This window comes from Chiloscyllium plagiosum, chromosome 23 (assembly GCF_004010195.1).
Source record: "Chiloscyllium plagiosum isolate BGI_BamShark_2017 chromosome 23, ASM401019v2, whole genome shotgun sequence".
In the NCBI taxonomy this organism is placed as follows: Eukaryota; Metazoa; Chordata; class Chondrichthyes; order Orectolobiformes; family Hemiscylliidae; genus Chiloscyllium; species Chiloscyllium plagiosum.
In genome coordinates this window covers 24050484-24063784 of record NC_057732.1, presented here as the reverse complement: position 1 = coordinate 24063784, position 13301 = coordinate 24050484, and positions in this window count along the sequence as shown.

Here is a 13301-nt window from a genome sequence, read left to right as displayed (position 1 = left end):
GGGGAACAGGCCGTAGAGCACGGAGTCCCGCGTCACGGCGCTGCTCGGGACGAACCTCGACAAACACCACTGCATTCCTCTCCAGACTTCCTCTGCATAGGCACATTCCAGAAGGAGGTGTGTGACAGTCTCGTCCCCCCGCAGCCGCTTCGAGGGAAGCGTGCGGTGCGGATGAGAGTCCGAGCGTGCATAAAGGATCTCACAGGCAGAGCCCTTCTCACCACCAGCCAAGCCATGTCTTGGTGCTTGTTGGAAAGTTCTGGCGATGAGGCATTCTGCCAAATGACTTTGACAGTCTGCTCAGGGAACCGCTCAATAGGATCTGCCCTCTCCTTTTCCCGAAGGGTCTCAAGGACACTACGTGCTGACCACTTCCTAATGGACTTGTGGTCAAAGGTGTTTTTCTTCATAAATTTCTCCACGAAGGACAGGTGATACGGAACGGTCCAACTACTCGGAGCGTTCCGCGGCAGGGAGGCCAGGCCCATCCTTCGCAACACCGGGGACAGGTAGAACCTCAGTACGTAGTGACACTTGGTGTTTGCGTACCGGGGATCCACGCACAGCTTTTGCTACAATGCAGAATCACCAAGCAGAGGCTGATAGCCAAGCTCGATACCCATGAGGATAGCCCTGACCAGGATCTTGGGTTCATGTCACACTACAGGTGACCCCACTACACTATACCCTTCACACTCAGACACACACTCAGACTCTGACAAGCATATACTCTGTCACACTCATTCACATATTCCCTCGCTCATGCGCATACGCACACACACATTTGAGTCTATGGGGTGAATTTGCATTTGCAGATCCATTCTATTTTGTTCAAAAGCACAAAATCTGTTGGCAGTCAGCCCATGTGACATTTCATCAAATACAACCAGTTGGACTCAAGGTTGGAATACAGACAGACTCTAACCTCAGCCCTTTGATGTATTGCCTGAGCTGAGATGTCCCCTTTTATCATAAAACCTTAAGTTAACTCAGGAATGTGACTTGTAAGAAGTACTGGGATTTCCATATTAATGAACCAAAACCTGCAACCCATTCTAAGTGATTAAAGACTTAACAGTAATCTAGGTTTGTTCAATACATTGCATCAGTTGTATGTGTTATGACATGTGGTAAACCCTCCTTCTTAATTTAAACCAGCAACCCAGAAAAGATTTATTCCATGCCATAATCTGTGAAAATTCAAGGCCAAGAACTAATTAAAGTAAAAATTAACCATTCTATTTCTTAAAGTAATAACAGGGAATAGTTAACTAACAATTATTTACAACCCCTTCCTCTAACCTATCTTTTACCTTCCCTTATAGAATACTAGGAGAAAGTGAGGACTGCAGATGCTGGAGATCAGAGCTGAAAATGTGTTGCTGGAAAAGCACAGCAGGTCAGGCAGCATCCAAGGAGCAGGAGAATCAACGTTTCGGGCATGAACCCTTCTTCAGGAATACTAGAATACTAGTCCTATAAAGCCCCCAATTAAGATTTACTAAAAATTCAAGTTTTCAAAACCAGCCAACTGTCAAATCCTCTATTTGGATCTTCCTGTGTCATCTTTTCTTTTTCTTAGGGATTATGCTTCACAGGTCACAGATCGATTAAAGGTACGTTTTTAAGAGAGCTATTTTCTAAGCAGTCTGCAGATGTCGTTGGCTTGGTAGTTCTCCTCCCAACTGTTTAATTTGCCTGGTCTTATTCCCCCAAAGCATCGGATTTGTCATTGGCTTTTAAGATTGCCAATATACTAAATTCAAACTTGATTGGAGTTTGGTATTATTTGGGGTATACTTTAAACTGATTGGTCTAATTCAAATCTGTTTTCACATCTCCAGGCAACCAACTAATTGAGTTGTTCGACCAAATGTTACATTATATCTTTTTTTCAGAACACTTGGTGCTGTCAGGTAGTTCTGCTAGCTTTTAACTCACTCAAAGGTACAGTACACCCACATCTTCATAGCATATGAGACTTTGATCTTTTACTATAAATTCTGTGTCCTATGATCCTGCCCACTAGCTACCTGATGAAGGAATGATGCTCCAAAAGCTTGTACTTCCAAATAAACCTGTTGGACTATAACCCGGTGTTGTGTGAATTGCATCAATTGAAATTGTTGTTCGCTGTCCGTCATCTATTATGACACTAGCCACTTAATGTTTACCCTGGAATATAAATAAATTCAAGAATATCCAATCCTTTTATTTGTGTTGTGCAAGTGCTGTCAGCCAAAAAGATTTTAAAGCTATTGTTTCCCAAGCCTTGTGAGAGGCCTTTCTTTTCTGACATACTTTCTTTACTGGTTTAAATTTTAACAATTCTGTGAGATCTGCCAGTCTCATTCGATCTCTGATCAGAGAAGATCTGCCTAGCCTGACAAGCTTAAGAAGTTTTAGCACTGGAAACATAGCAGCTTTCAGTTTAGTTGTTCTGACAACCTGAAGGATTGTAGAAATTGATTTGGCAGGTGTCAGATTACCTGCCTGTCAGACTGTCATTTGTAGTGTGAATTCATGTCACTGGAAACTTGATATTTGTCACCGAAGGTACTTGATGAAATTGTTATTGTGAATCAAATTTCTGGGAAGATGTCACATTCAAATCATATTTTTCAAGCCAGTGTACCAATACATGAACAGCTGTGGTGACAGAGGCAGAGCTTTGTTACATTGTACCGTATTGTAACAAAATGGAAGATTGCTGACTATGTTTTACGGCTTTATAATGTTAATAATGTATTAAAATTCCTCATGCTCGCATCCATTCTTTAAATATTATTTCAATGCATGTCACAATATTGAGTCAGCTCTTTTTATGTTGACATTTGCCAATACAAATACTAGAATAATTAATCCCTCTAAAGTGCAAAATAAAACTTCCATTGATGCATTTACATTTAGTAGTGTTTGTTCTGTAACCTTTGTTTCTGATCTTCAGCTGTCACCTAACTTGCCATTTTACTGGTTTTTCATGCAATTTCTCTTCCAGTGAAATGTTTGCACTGTGGGTATATTCCAGATTCTCATTTTCAGTTACTGGATTAATTTTGGATGCCTACTGGGGCCAGCTAAAAATTATTAGATACTCATCCACGGCCATGCTTGTCTTTTGTGCATGCTTGGCTTTGTGCAATGGGAACTATTTGGATTATATAAATGGGATGTTTGAGATTGCTATTCATCATTATTCAGTTCTTGGTGATATAATGCAACCTCATGGGTTATATCAGACAATTTGCCTGTCAAAATATGGCACATTGTGTTGTCATGAACACAGTAGCATTAGTAAATAGATATAAATAGACGTGGGCGGCACGGTGGCACAGTGGTTAGCACTGCTGCCTCGCAGCGTCAGAGACCCGGGTTCAATTCCCGCCTCAGGCGACTGACTGTGTGGAGTTTGCACGTTCTCCCCGTGTCTGCGTGGGTTTCCTCCGGGTGCTCCGGTTTCCTCCCACAGTCCAAAGATGTGCAGGTCAGGTGAATTGGCCATGCTAAATTGCCCGTAGTGTTAGGTAAGGGGTAAATGTAGGGGTATGGGTGGGTTGCGCTTCGGCGGGTCGGTGTGGACTTGTTGGGCCGAAGGGCCTGTTTCCACACTGTAAGTAATCTAATCATCTAATCTAATCTAATCTAATCTAATCTAATCTAATAATGGTAAACCTGTGGAAACAAGAAAACTGCTGGCAATTTGATTGGCCACTAGCTTTTAGAGGGTGAATTTCCTTTATTTTCTGATGAGTGAACGCAAGCTTCAAGTCAAGGGACAGCCATTAGATGACCAAGGGTTGAGCCAGCAATGCAGGGGGTAGCAATGGCCCTGAATAACGTGAGGGGCATTGAAGTCATTGTAGCAACCACGAGCCACTTCCCCCCCACCCAACCCCCTTTCATCACCAACCCCATCTCCCCACCTTCCCCACTGCAACCAATTTCTAGTTCAGAGTTGACAAATGAAAAATCTGTGAACAAGAGTTCAATAATAGCATTTTTAAAATATTTACACTTTACTGCTTCTTCAAGCTAGGTTATAGTATGTTCCTGATTTCAATTATCTGTTAATTTTGAACACAGGAGACCTGGTTCCATGTAAGGGATTCCATGATACAATGAAAAATGATCTTTTCCCATTTGTAGATAATGCCGTATCATCATTTCTATGATGGATGTGAAACCTTCTGGAGGCTATAGCAGTGAGATTCTTATGTACTGACAATTTGTGAGATATTTTATACACACAGCAATGAGAAAACCTTTAATATTCTGATGCTCTGACTTGGGAAGTTTTGGAGGTGAAAGCTAAAGGACATAGAATATTTTGTTGAATGAAGATCATTTATCATAGGTTTACTGAATAGATTAAATTATACCACATGCTGTCATCATATTGTAACATCTCAAACTGTCTTATTGTACTCATTGTTGTGTGGATTAATTTAGTATTATAAATAGGTACTTCATCTCATAATCTAGAAGACTTTGGTAATGGAATTTGACAACACAATCCAAAAGGCTTCAGTGTCAGACAATGGCATGAAATGATGAAAAATCTGTGAATTGCTCACTGACATCCTGTTAGAGCTTTAACATCTCGATGTTGGACATTGAGAGCACATTCTCTAAATCATGTCACATCTGACCATGCATTTATGACAGCTATTTTATCATTTTAAAGCTTGTTTTAAAAAATCTCTAGCAGTGCACAGCTGCAAAGGAACTGAATCTACAGGAAGATGTAATGTGAATTCTTCCCGGAAGATGTGTACAGAAGTATTGTTTTCATACTTTTGACCACTCATTGGAAGTGACAGGAACAAGCTCCCCAACTCTAAAGAGGAAATATAGGGAAAAAAAACCTCAGAGGCTTGACCAGTTTTTCTAGTTACTAGGGGCAGAAGTTAGGTTTTTATGCTGAACCAGGGCATGATCAGTGGCACATTGACCACACACGTTGGACAATGGAGGACAGAATGTCATTCCAAATTGAGCCTGGAGCCTCCTCACCCCAGTTCTTCTGAGCGGTATATGCCATGCAGGCATCCCAATCCAACTTGCTGATGAGAAACTGATGGTTCGGACACCTATCCAACCCGCAGGCCAGAGATGACAAGGAACAGGCAAACATGCTTCCAGTTGAATCTTCAGACATTTATCCTTGCTGGGTGGCCACTATGAGAGTAACTGAGTGAACCATTGTCAGCACACTCGATTACCTTACCACTGTATTCCTGAACCAGCTGTTGCATCCTTGATTGTGATATTTGAAAGGCCTAGTGCTGGTTTCAGCCAATGCAGCCTGGACTTGAGTGCAATCACTCTCAATTCATCGCAGGAAATCAGTTCTTCTGTCCATGTTTGATCAAGAATGAAATGAGGTCTGGCACCCAGTTTCCCTGATGTAACTCAACTGAGCACGACACTGGGAAGTGCAGCTTGATAGCACTGTTGGTGAAACTTCCCATCACTTTGCTGCTGAATAGACTAGTCAGACAGAAATTGATTTGGATTGTATTTGTCCAGCTTTTTGCCAACAGGTCATACCTGGGCAATTTGTTTTGCTTTGTTGGGTAGATGTCAGTTTTGTAGATGTATTGGAACAGCTTGACTAAGGGCACTGCTAGTTCCAAAGCATAAGTCATTAATTACTACAGTTGGCATCTTGGCAGGATCCAAAGCCTGTTCTGTTTCCCAGAATAGTCTATGGTTTCTTGATATCATGTACAGGTCAGTCTGCTATAACTCGTGATTTGTTAACATGAATTCATTATAACACGGTTGACAAATCAGGGGACTTTCTAAAGCTCAAAGTTTTAAAGCGAGTATTGGTTATAACATGATTTGAGCTTCATTAGTTTAAATGGTCCTACTATTATGCAATTGTCTTATAACATGGGATTGCACGAGAACGGAACTGCCACATTATATCAGAACTGACTGCACAGTAGATCCAATTGGCTAAATACTGGTATCTGTGATAATGGCTTCCTCCTGAGGTCACCAAGACAAATCATCTTTCAGCACTGCTGTTTGCAAATGCGTTGACCTTGTCTTTTGTACTTACCAGATTCTGCTATCATTAAGTATTTTGCATAATACCTATGAAATATGACTGCTGTCTAATCAATTCACAAGCCAGTTCAGAGTATTGTGCTGAGTCGAGATGTAAAATGTCACCATGAGGTGAACAGTTTGAAGAGTCAAACTAACTTCACATCAATCGTGGAATTGCCAATATGCTCTGAGCAAGTTAAATTTTATTTCATCTCTTGTAAAGCCAATTCTACAAAAAGGAACATTATTTGAAAATATTTATTATATGCCTCTGCTCTTCTGTGATTGCATTTAACAGAATAGATGACACTTAATGTTATCTGTGCAAATTGGACAGCAATACAAGGAGTTTGTCTCGTGTTTGCTGTCCTGTAACTGAATCCTAAGTTTAAACAAGCTCTGAATACTTTGCACTGTGATAAACATTTTGTCTGCCATGCTTGTGTTTTCTGTCAGTGGAATCACAATGCTGAGGTGCTTTGCTATGCTAGGAGCTGGAATGAGTTACAACTAACTTTTATTTAAAAATATTTAATATTTATTCAAACTGAAACAACACTACGGAACTAATTAAATTCTTACCGGATTGCCAGCTTTTTAAACTGATGTATCATCATTAATAATTTTAATAGGAGCAAGATTAAAGTCTGTGGTGAATAATATGGTCAATTAGATGACATCTCTTCTTGAGAGGTGGCATACTACCTGTTATTCACCAACTGGGCATAAGATAAAAAAAGAGTGATTAAAGATATTTTAGATTTTGAAATAGGTTTCCCCTTTATCACAACTGGATGACCAGAAGTCCTATTTTAAAAAAAACATGCATATGAATATTCTTTGCCTCGAGATGATGAATTGTTGTGTATACACTGAGTGTGGGGTGGGAGAAAAAGAGGTCTACAAAATAGTGCATCTAAATTGAAAATGTCAGCATTCTGTGAACTGCATGTGATATTGTCAGAAAGGCAATATACCTGCTGAGTAACATGTGGTACATCATTATATCAAAACACAGCTTACTTGCTGGGTCATGTATCTGTGTTAATAAACAGCTTTGCTCCTTCAAGTTGTACTTGACTCACCATGCAACTACAATAAAGGATCTGCTGATCATTAAATAAAGCTAAGCTTATTACATCGGTTTTACCAGGGACCCAGTAATAGCTTTGGGCTAGCTTTTGGCCTAACTTAAAACCTCTTCCAGGTTAAGTCATTCAGCACAAGGGTCATTCAAAAAGAGATCTTAAAGTCACTATGGTGAGTTTGCTCATTGTGTTTACTTGTTGGAGACTTCAAGTTGAAGGCATTTATTTTAGTGGTTCCCACTTTGTTTTGGCTGAAACCATGATAAAATCAATTATATTTTAAATCACTGCTAAATTGAACAGCATCAATCTCAACAATAATTTATTGTGGTCTCAATGATATGCACGTCAGTGATTTTATTCTGATTGTGCTTAGTGAGGCCTTTCACTGCCAAGCCTATTACCTTCTGCCAAGGGGTGGCCACAACACGCATTTCATTTTCTTGACCTTGACAATCTTCACTGTCTGGGGTGTTAATTCTGCAGGAAAATTCCCAGTGTGCTGCATAGGCAGTCTGATTGACATCTTCCACCTGCTTGTGAATGGAATGATAGAATTCTCCAACTGCATCAATCAGTTTCAAATGACAGAAAGATACAAAGGATTTTTTTGTTCGTCAGATAGTCACTTTTTTCCTAAGTTTTCTCTTCCAAACAACAGGGTTTCTTTCTCCTGTCACAGTTTCTTCCCTCTTCCTGGCCAAGATGACATCATCTGTGAGAATCATGGTGCTTCAGTCACCTTCCCACAGGCCTGTTTTCCTTTATTCTACTGTCCCTCTTTTTCCACAAAAAAGTAGAATGAAGGGGACACACCCATTTCTGGTGCCTCAAAACAAGTCTCCATATATCTACCCTAATTTTTACCTAGTTAATATCAGCTGCTGTAAATCATAACTTTGCCTGCGCACACAACTGATACAGCATTTTTAACAGTAATCAAAGACACTACAGTATATGAATACAAGTCATATTTGTTATTTCTGTTGCTGTATGGTTAAGTCTCCATTGATGTTTTCAATGGAGCATCTTCTCATATCCTTAGTGCTCCAGTATTTTTATCATCAATTTCTGTATTGGAATGAGTGTTCACTGTAGCCCTGTTGGGAGTTTCCTCCACTTCTCTGGCAAATTGCCATTTTAATTGCCAGAATCCCACCAGTGGTCTGTTCTACATATTTAACAAACTCCTGGCACAAGTCACATCCTTTTACTTGGAGACCAGAAAATGCGCTTCTTAACAAAATAAATATAATTTTGTTCAATTAAATTCATGATAAGAACACAATATACTTGAACATATTTTTTATGTGTTCTTTTAGATTATATTACATGGCAAGTATTATGTACAAAGGTATTCTGAAAAAGGAAGGCCTTCATTCCGCTCAAGGGAATAGTAGTCTGCACTTATAATAGCATAAAGCTACTGTGGGATATATGCACGTATGGAAAGAAAAATGAGCATATGGCTAATCTTTTACATTATTAGGAAGACAAACTCCCAGACGTAGGAGGAGCCATCTGTCAGTGGATACTCTATCCAGGTGACAGGTTAATGAGTTTAAATGATCTTTTGTGATCATAGTCAGCATACTTACCTCTTGACTTTTATATCCTGTTCTCTTCCCTTTAACATGCTGCCATCACATTGTGCTTATCATGCCAATTTCAGTTCCAACAAAGGGATCCACATCTAAAATGTTAGTAGTTCATTTCTAAACTTTGCAGATACTCAAGTTTCAATATTTTATTTTTTCCAGCATTTTTGTTTTGATTCAAATTTCTATTTATTGATTTATATTTTGTTTCTTATTACCTATATGGTTTATCTGACTAGCTAACTCATCAGATGCACACTCAATCAAGATTATTCTATGCTATCAACCAATCGATATATTGTTATGTTTATTAGATAGATTAAGTAGATTTTTGTTTTCTCTAAATCACAATATTTAATCATGTCGAAACTTCAGGATGTCTTGGTTTAATGAAACATACTCACCTGAAGTCTTTAATCATTGGAACCAGGATGGGAGTGCAATTGGAAGGATGATTATTTTCAGTGAATACTGATTAGATTCCACAAGTGAGAGAAGCTGTGAATATTTTAACTTTTGCAAAACTGAAATGTTACTGTTATTTGTGTGCACTGAATTAATGATGCCTCTGAGCTGCAGTTACCTATTACGATTACTCTCGGCTATTATTGAATTGTTAAATATTTCTTTTGCAACTACTTTCTTGTAACCATTTTCTGAATGGCTTATGCGAACTGTTTTAAAACTGGAAGCAGCTATATTCAGACAGAGAGGAAAGGAAAAGCATCTGATTCCCTGACCATTAATGCCCTGGTGGTTTAGGAACTGATATGGTTTTCTGGATGCCACCACATTCAGAAGAAATTGGAAGATTCCAGTAAATGATGGTATGAATAGAGCTTCCAAATGGCTGAGCAAATCCAAAGATGGGGCATACTATTTTAATTATGTGTTTTATAAAGGTTGTAAAATGAAAGAACTTTCAGGTAGTCCATTCTAGATCAGTCACATCATACAGATGTCCCAGCATTTCTTTGGAAGTGACTGAGTTTACTTGTACACTGTCTGGGCTGGGCCTTCATGATCCTCCTGTAATGTTTTTGAAGTGGCAAGGTACTACTTGATGCATCTTTCCGGACACCAATAGGCTGCTATAAAGTTGCCCCTTCAGTTTTGGATCTCTGAATATCTATAAGTTTGAAAAGTAAACTGAGTGAACTGGAATTTCAGGCCAGTTTTAATTTCCTTCAGGCACTGAAAGCATTAGAAAGTTTAAAGTTAATAACTGCATAGAACCTGTAGAGAAAAGAAAGATTGGTACATTCATGATGCAGTTTATATGGTTAAGCATGAGATCATATACGCAAGAATTATCTCTGCCTAATGTTTTCCATTATTGTACAGAAAAAATCCTATTTGCCTGTTGTTGGTGAACAAGGAAAAAATACTTTCATTTGTGTACCTTAGAACATCCAAAAATATTTTGTGACTACACTTCAAAATTAACTAATTGTACAATGTTGTTCAGTAATTAAATGTAACTATTGATCAGTTAAACCATTATTGGCCAATAAATCTGATTTTTATGACAACTGTTTTGAGATTTGGGCAGGATACCAAGAGTATCCTTGACCAGTCATCGCATTTTTCAATTATATACTTAACATTCAACGACAAAGATGCTTTTTATATCTCCTCTGACCAAAAGAGTCTCTCATTTTTCAACACTCCTTCATTATAGGACACAACACTCAACATTGATTATGTTTTCAAACTATAATACTTGAATTAATTTTGAATTGGGTTAAGGCAATCAAGTTGATCATTGGAAAGACAGTGTCCCTACCTCTCCCAATGCTGCCTTCCTACACATGTTCATCACAGTTAGCTTTAATTATGAAGGTTCACCCCAGACACAGTAAAATCAAATTTGGCTACAAATTTAGTGAACAACTGCTGCTGTATGGGCTCAGTGGTTAGCATTGTTGCCTCACAGCGCCAGGGACCCGGGTTCGATTCCAGCCTCAGGCGACTGTCTGTTTGTCTGTGGAGTTTACACATTCTCCCTGTGTCTGCATGGGTTTTCTCCGGATGCTCTGGTTTCCTCCCACATTCCAAAGATGTGCAGGTTAGGTGAATCGGCCATGCTAAATTGCCTATAATGTTTGGGAGTGTGTAAGGTAAGTGCATTCATTGGGGGTAGGTGTAGAGTAATGGAGTGGGTCTGGGTGGGTTGCTCTTCAGAGGGTTAGTGTGGACTTGTTGGGCCGAAGGGCCTGTTTTCACACTGTAGGGATTCTAAAGGAATGTTGGGCCACTTGTGTGATGTCACTGAACTGGAATGGATTATCTGAACATTCCTACATTTTATAACCTTTTACAATGCACATAATTAAGTTACTGCCCCATCTTTCGAACTGTGGAAGTGTTCGAAAGTCTACCCATGCCATCCTTTACTGGAATCTTCCAATTTCTTTTGAATGTGGTATCAATTCTTAAAACCCTTAGACTTAATGATGAATTGGGGGCCATGTGTTTTTCCTTCCCTCTCTACCTGAATACAGTTCTTTCATTTTTAGCATGTTGAATGGATCATGCAGGATATAGTTGCACGAAAGAGCTTGCAAAGGAAATGTTTAACCATTCAATAATAACCTAGAGCAACTTCAGTAGTTAACTGCAGCAGGGGACATCATTATTTCAGCACACACACAGCAGTAACATTGCAGTTTTAGAAAGTTAAAATATTTGTAGCTTCTCATACATATGCTATCCAATTTGTATTCACTGAAATCTTTCCAATTGCATTCCAATGCTAGTATACAGTGATTAAAGATTTCTGGTGAGTTTCTTAAAAATAAATTAAGACATTCACAGGTTGCAACATGATTAAATATCCTGATTCAGAAACAATAATATAATGAATCATGTAAGGAATCAAAAGTGGCAGTGGCCACTTGTCATGCTATTTCAAGATAATGTTTTCACTGTAAAGTGTAACAATGATTTGTCTTTTAAAGATATTGTGATGTTAAAAAAGTAAATATTTGGGATTGAGACCCTCTTTCAACTTGAACTTTGCAAACTTTTAATCAACTTGAGTTTTTGTTTCAAGATCTACATGTTCTGATCATACATATACAAATTTCAGTCATTTTGATACAGGCAATGTGTTTTTTTCTTCCTTTTATTGCCCATGATATTGAACTGAACTAGATGTATTATCACATGTGCTCACATGATTATAGTGAAAAGTTTACAAGTCACCTCTTATGGTGCAATCTTAGGTACACAGGTACCGAGGTACAGACTCCAAAGTACAAATTCTTACAGGAAAGAAGACAGAGACATAAAGAAATAAGTCCAGCATTACAGATGATTGGAAGAAATTGGAAAAATAGAAAAATTAGAAAGTTCTTTCTAACAGTCCTTTCAACCCAGTCCACATAAGCTCCTAACCACCTGGCCACCATCTGCACTGGACCCAGCAATGGGACCACTATTAGGCCCCATCTCTTTGCTACTGGGCTCACCATGCCATTGCCACCGAGTCTCATGCTGAACCCACATTCGCCCCTCGGCCAGGAGTCCCTGGGTCCCCTGTTATTGCTGCCACCTTGTTCTTTGCACTCAAAGATCCCCGCTCCAGACCAATAACGACCACAACCAGGAGACCCTGATTCAGCTACAAGGGAGGGTAAGGGATGAGAGCAAAATGCAAGAAATAGTTCAGACATGGTTGAGGGCTCAGTCAAACATTTGGGAGGCGAATCACCTGTTAAGGAATATTGGAAGAAATGTAAGAAGCACCATTGTGGAAAATAACATAATGGAACCAAATGCCATAGAAATGGAGACATTGGGCAAGTGGAATGAAGTCCTTAAAGGAATAGGAACATATTTCTGTTGCAGTTGGTATCGGGGTTGACGGTTTTGATGAATATCAGTAATAATATTTAAAATACTCCCTTTTCTTCCTTCTGAAAATAGAGAGACGTGTCATATTTTAAAGTTCCAGTAAATGTGTAAGGAAGGATGCCCAATTGAACTTTATACATTTGACCTTATTACACATTTATGTTAAACCATTGATTTTTTTTTGACAAGTTTATCTCTGTTCATAAGTACCAACGTTCTTAATGAAGGGCTTATGCCCAAAACATTGATTCTCCTGTTCCTTAGATGCTGCCTGACCCAATGTGCTTTTTCAGCACCACACTCTCATTTCATAATAACCAAATTAAATTTGTAAAATAATATTGAAGATCAAGAAATAAGATACTAAAAAAAAATTGAATATTAACTTCCAAACCCAGGAGTCCAAAACTAGACAACATAGGCTTTGAGGTGAGAGAGAAAAGCTCTAAAAAGGACCTGACGGGTAACTTTTTCATGCAGAGGGTGGTGTGGGTGAGGAAAGAGATGCCAGAGGAAGTGATGGGGGTGGGTACAACTACACATTTAAAAGACATCTAGATGGGTACATAAATAGGAAGGGTCTGGAGGGACATGGGCCAAATGCTGGCAAATGGGACTAAGTCAGAATGGGATGCCAGATCAGGGCGGACGAATTAGACCGAACGGTCTGCTTCCATGCTGTTTGACTCTATAATAG